Here is a 5,491-nt window from a genome sequence, read left to right as displayed (position 1 = left end):
ACCTTTAAATTTTCCTTCCTGTTAGACAGTCAAGGGGAAGAAATTTAACTGGTTGCTATATAAAAGACTAAGTGACTGGAAACTAATTGTGGAAATCAATAAGAATTTTTGTACAGGTTGCTGGATTGATTTTCCTGCCCAGAAATCATGAAAAGGCCTCATGCTGAGCTGCACACATTAGGAAAATCAGAAATTAAACCTGCGTTGTAGGTGGCCAGACAGACAGTTAATTGTAGTGTGCTCTAGAATGGTTTTCACATGATTGTGAAGATAGTGAGTACTTTAAAGGAGGAAAGGGTAACCTAGAGTAGATATTTTTTCAAATCGCTTAAAGTTATCTCTTCATTTTACACTTTAGCAATAAGCACCCAATCCTGCTCTACTCATCATAATAACTGCAAAACAAACAAACTTACTTGTTACTACAGGCAATCAAACATGCTTCTTTATCGCTGGCTGGCTAGAGAGCACAACTTAAACTGAAAAACAGAGCAAAGGAAAGTCCAAGGGGTGAAGTCTACCTCTAGCGCATAATACAAAGTTCTAATATTTAACTCTTCAAGGGTCATATTATTATACAGGTTGTCTTTTTCAGGATCATGTACGGTGATTGTGATAATGAAAAATCCATCCTCAATCAGGGAACAGTCTTGAGTGAGCAGACTTTTAGAGGGGCTCTTCCAGATAAGGTTGTAATTGTTCACTCACCCTGCTTTATTCACTGAATTTTTCAGAGGGTCATATTCTGAAATTGCTCCTCCTCTTAAAATAAGCTGTCGTTGTCTGTTCTGTGACAAATTAAAGACACCATTTTCCAAAAACAATGCTAGGGAGGACAAAGCAGAGCTCTGTGGGGGTGCACTGATTCCTCCCCCAGCTACATCCCCCCCACGAGCTATAGTTCTCAGAGTTCCCTGGAAAGAGGGATTGGTTGCTAAACCACACTGAGACCTGCAGCTCTATGAGGAGAATAGAGGTCTCCTAACAACTCTCAGAACCCTTTACAAACTAGAGTCCCCAGGATTCTTTGGAGGAAGCCATGACTGTTTAAACCAGTATGGTACTGCTTTAATATATAGTACAGACGAGGCCTTGGTCTGGATTCAGCCCACTATTTCTTTTTTATGGACACAGTTTTATTGTCTATTTCTTTTGGACTTGGGATGGGAAATGAACTTGAATTTGTAGCAGCTATAGGCCAAGAAGAGGCACAAAATCTCTGCAGTTTCCCATCCTCCCAGACAGAAAATGCCTCACCTATTTCTGTAATTTAATCAAACCATGTGTTAATGTAAATTTTACATGGACACTTGTTGCTTGGGCTTTCTTTTCCTTTAAACTGCTACAGTCAGAAAGTAATCCAATATAATATAGCAATAATCTCTGGGAATGTGTGAGACAGCTTGTGTGCCAGCTCTGCAGGCAATGGTAAAAGGCCTTCTGAAAAACAGAGTGCCTGGAAAAAACAACAACTGCCTTTTCCTTGTTATAGCATGAATTATAAAATCCACAACAGAATGTGTTAATGGTTAGCCACAAGCTTGAACAAGGAGGGGAGGGCCACAATTATTTGATCTAATAAATATTTGGTCCTTCAGAAAATAAGCAACAATGAGTACCGGCACTTGAAGAGTTTAAAACAACCATGACCTATTTCTTGAGGGGGAGGGGAGAAGAAGAAAGTAAGTGGACGGGGATGCCCCTTCCCTTCACCCCATCTCATTAGTTATAGGCCTCAGCAGGAACAAATAGCCCTGAGTGAAACTTACAAATCAAATTGCACTGACATTTCAATTTGAACTTTTTTGTATATTTTGAAGAGCGTTTTCACTGAGAAGTTTTAGCAGTCGTTTCTGCCTCAGCACTTCTGTGGCTGACATCTTTATTTTATACCCAGTCAAAAACAGGAATCAGAACTGCATTTTAAAAGAGGAAGCAAAGTACAACGGCTTTCCCAAAAGATTGAGATGTCCTGGATTGCATCTTCAGCACTTCACTTAGTGCCATATCCCATCACCACTTAATCAATGGGATGGTGGGAGGAATGTATGGAGCTGCCTTATACCAAGCCAGACGATTGGTCCATCTAGCTCAGTGTTGTCTACATGGATGGGCAGTGGCTCTCCCGGGTTTTAGACAAGGGGCATTCCCAGCCTTACCTAAAGATGTCAAGAACTGAACTTGAGACTTTCCTAAAGCTTCTGCGAATGATAGCTGTAAGTGTGTTACAGTGTGTGAGAAAGTGGATAGAGAAAAGTTCTTCTCCCTCCCTCATAATACTAGAACTCGTGGACATTCAAAGAAGCTGAATGTTGGAAGATTCAGGACAGACAAAAGGAAGTACTTCTTTACTCAGCGCATAGTTAAACTATGGAATTTGCTCCCACAAGATGCAGTAATGGCCACCAGCTTGGATGGCTTTAAAAGAAGATTAGACAAATTCATGGAGGACAGGGCTATCAATGGCTACTAGCCATGATGGCTGTGCTGTGCCACCCTAGTCAGAGGCAGCATGCTTCTGAAAACCAGTTGCCGGAAGCCTCAGGAGGGGAGAGTGTTCTTGCACTCGGGTCCTGCTTGCGGGCTTCCCCCAGGCACCTGGTTGGCCACTGTGAGAACAGGATGCTGGACTAGACGGGCCACTGGCCTGATCCAGCAGGCTCTTCTTATGTTCTTATGTTCTTATGTGTTGGTGCTTTTTTCCCCCCCACACAAGCGTAACATGTATCTTTTCGGCAATAGAGATGGGAAGCACAGAGCCTTCACGTGATGCTGTTTTGTTTTTTAATGCAAAGGATTAATTAAATTGTGGCGCTTTACCACAGGGCTGAGGAAGTTTCCCCCATGTTACTTGTGTGTTTTTATAAGGGCTGCACATGAGTGCTCCTGTCTGATAGAGTGAGCGAATATTCATCCTGTAATAAACATTTTTTTAATGTGAGCACCACTCTCATCAGTAGTCCTATCATAGGCATTAACTCTTTGCCCTGGCCTTTGACAATTGAGACTTATATTTTTAGGACTCACCCTATTTTTGTGATGCTCTATTTTAGGTTGTAACTGTTTTTAATAATGTTTTTCAAAACTGTTGTAACCCACCCTAGGTCTTTTGGGCAAAGGGATGTGGGTGGGTGTGTTTTATGTGCCTTCAAGTCGATTACGACTTATGGTGACCCTATGAATCAGCGACCTCCAATAGCATCTGTCGTAAACCACCTTGTAATAAATTTAAATAATACTAGTAATGATGCCTACAGCCATACTACCCTAAACACACCTGATCTCCTCTGTTCTCGGAAGTTAAGCAGGGTCAGGCTTGGTTAATACTTGGATGGGAGACTGTCTGGGAATACCAGGTGCCATAGGTTTAGAGGAAGGCAATGGTAAACCACCTCCGAATACCTCTTACCATGAAACCCTATGAATATATCAAAAAAATATTAATAGGGTTGCCATAAGTCGTAATCGACTTGAAGGCATATAACAACAACAACTAGTAATGATGATGATGGTGTGTGCCTATGAATTTGCGCAATGACATTCCACACGGACCTAAATTTTCAACAGCTTCACACGGCAGGGGGTCAAATGATGAAATATGTTTTCCCAGTGACAAAACTATCAGAGTGCTGGGAAAATGCAATACATCCTCCCCCCTCCCTACCAAAGCACCAGCTCTAGGAAAGATGTCTGGATTCCCTGCAGCAAGTGAGAAGCAACTCTGCATTTATTGTGCTACAAACTGTTCCTCAGGAATGGCCTTAAGTGGTTTTAAGCCTGGAGGAAGTAACTCTTGAGTCTTACTAGTCTGATTTGTTGGTTGGCTGACTGGAGATTTGTATTTAAATCATTCATTGCATGCCCAATGGATTCCCAGAGGACAGATCTCTCATCTGATCCATTGTTACTTTTCATGTCTCTTCATTTGTTCCTGTAGTCTTCTTTGCATTAGTGTACTGCAGTTGAACAAGGGGCAATAGAAGAACTAAGAAACCAAAATGAGAGTCAAATACAGAGAAATGAAAAGAGATAATGGTGTGGACATGACACCCACAACACCAGCACAGCTCCAACCATGCCTGTAGAAGCCAATGCATATCTTTATTTTATTTAAAATACTCCTATTCCACCTTTCTGCCAAATGTACACAAGGTAGCTAACAAAAGAATTTAGAAATACCCATGCCTTAAAAAAAAATCTCTTGTTGTTGTTTATCTACTACACATGCTAATCCTATGGCCCTCCAGATGTTGCTGGACTACAAAGACCACTGACCACTGACCACTGACCACGCTGGCTGGAGCTGATGGGCATTGAACTCCAGCAATATCTGGCCGGCAGGCCACAGGTTCCCCATCCCTGTTATGGACAAAACAATAGTAGTTTAAAAGCAGTTTATCCTCCACCCAGGCCAAAAGCCCAACTTAAGGACAATTTAAAATAGTTGGTTTCCAGAATACATATTTTCTCCTCCTATCCAGAAACGGTCAGGGAGAATGCCCTTCATTTTCAAATGCAGTATACTTTCTGCTTCTATATTGATTGCAAGTGGGCATATAATGTCTCCTAGTTTTTTTAGAGTGGATTTCACATGGAGATTAATACCAGAGAAAACAGTAGTTAACATTTAAAATTAAAGCTATCACAGTAAAGAATTAAACTTAATGCTGAATTTACAATGGGGACAGAATCAGGGGTCAGATGGTGTTTAGGTGAATGCAGCCTAAATGTACTATGCTTTATTTGTGCTTTCTTTATTGTATTTGCTTCCATGTATAATATTAAGTCTAGGTCTGCAATCCTAATAATGTTTACTTGTGAGTAACTCTCCTTGAAACCAGTAAAACTAATTTTTGAGTGAATATGGCCAGGATATGCTGCATAACTATATTTTCATTTATGTATAACTCATGATACAACTACAAATATATAAACATGGCAAGTCATTCTACTAATTTCTTATCATATTTCACAGTACTTTGTGGTTGTCTATTTTTTGTAGTCATTTTCCATGAAAAATGAGAAAGCATTTTTTAAAGAATGCAGTTCTACAGAATGTTTGTTTTTGCAGATTAAAATTCCCATCTGGCACAGTATGTGCACTTGAAATATTTGACTGCTGCATTTATCTAAACATGAAAGAGATGGATAAGTTTAAACACAAACGTGGGCTTTTCTTGGTAAGATGGCTCCTGCTTTATTAGAAACTGTGGCTAGGGTAGAATTGATCAATATTGGTCACATATCAATCACTATTTTCGCAAAATCATACTATTCTTCTCTACTTTGATGAATTTGGAATAGATAATATCCCCTGGTTCTGTATTGATAATCAACTGATACAGATTCGAATGTTCATTCCAATCATAAAATGAAAATATGGAAAAACCCACAATTTACAGAGCAACCCTGTGCCTGTTTACTCAGAAGCCCCACTGTGTTCATTGGAGGTAAGTGTGCATAGGGTTGCAGCTTTAACCACATAAGAACA

The 5,491-nt window shown here is 40.2% G+C and overlaps 1 pseudogene; it reads left to right on the top strand.

Moving 5' to 3' along the window:
- The first annotated feature begins 3,249 nt into the window (after positions 1 to 3,249).
- Positions 3,250 to 3,368, top strand: LOC133386303 (5S ribosomal RNA; annotated as a pseudogene).
- Positions 3,369 to 5,491: the final 2,123 nt, after the last annotated feature.

Source organism: Rhineura floridana, chromosome 5 (genome assembly GCF_030035675.1).
Source record: "Rhineura floridana isolate rRhiFlo1 chromosome 5, rRhiFlo1.hap2, whole genome shotgun sequence".
In the NCBI taxonomy this organism is placed as follows: Eukaryota; Metazoa; Chordata; class Lepidosauria; order Squamata; family Rhineuridae; genus Rhineura; species Rhineura floridana.
Note: the sequence above shows the minus strand (reverse complement) of the source record. Positions and strands in the feature narration are given on the sequence as shown.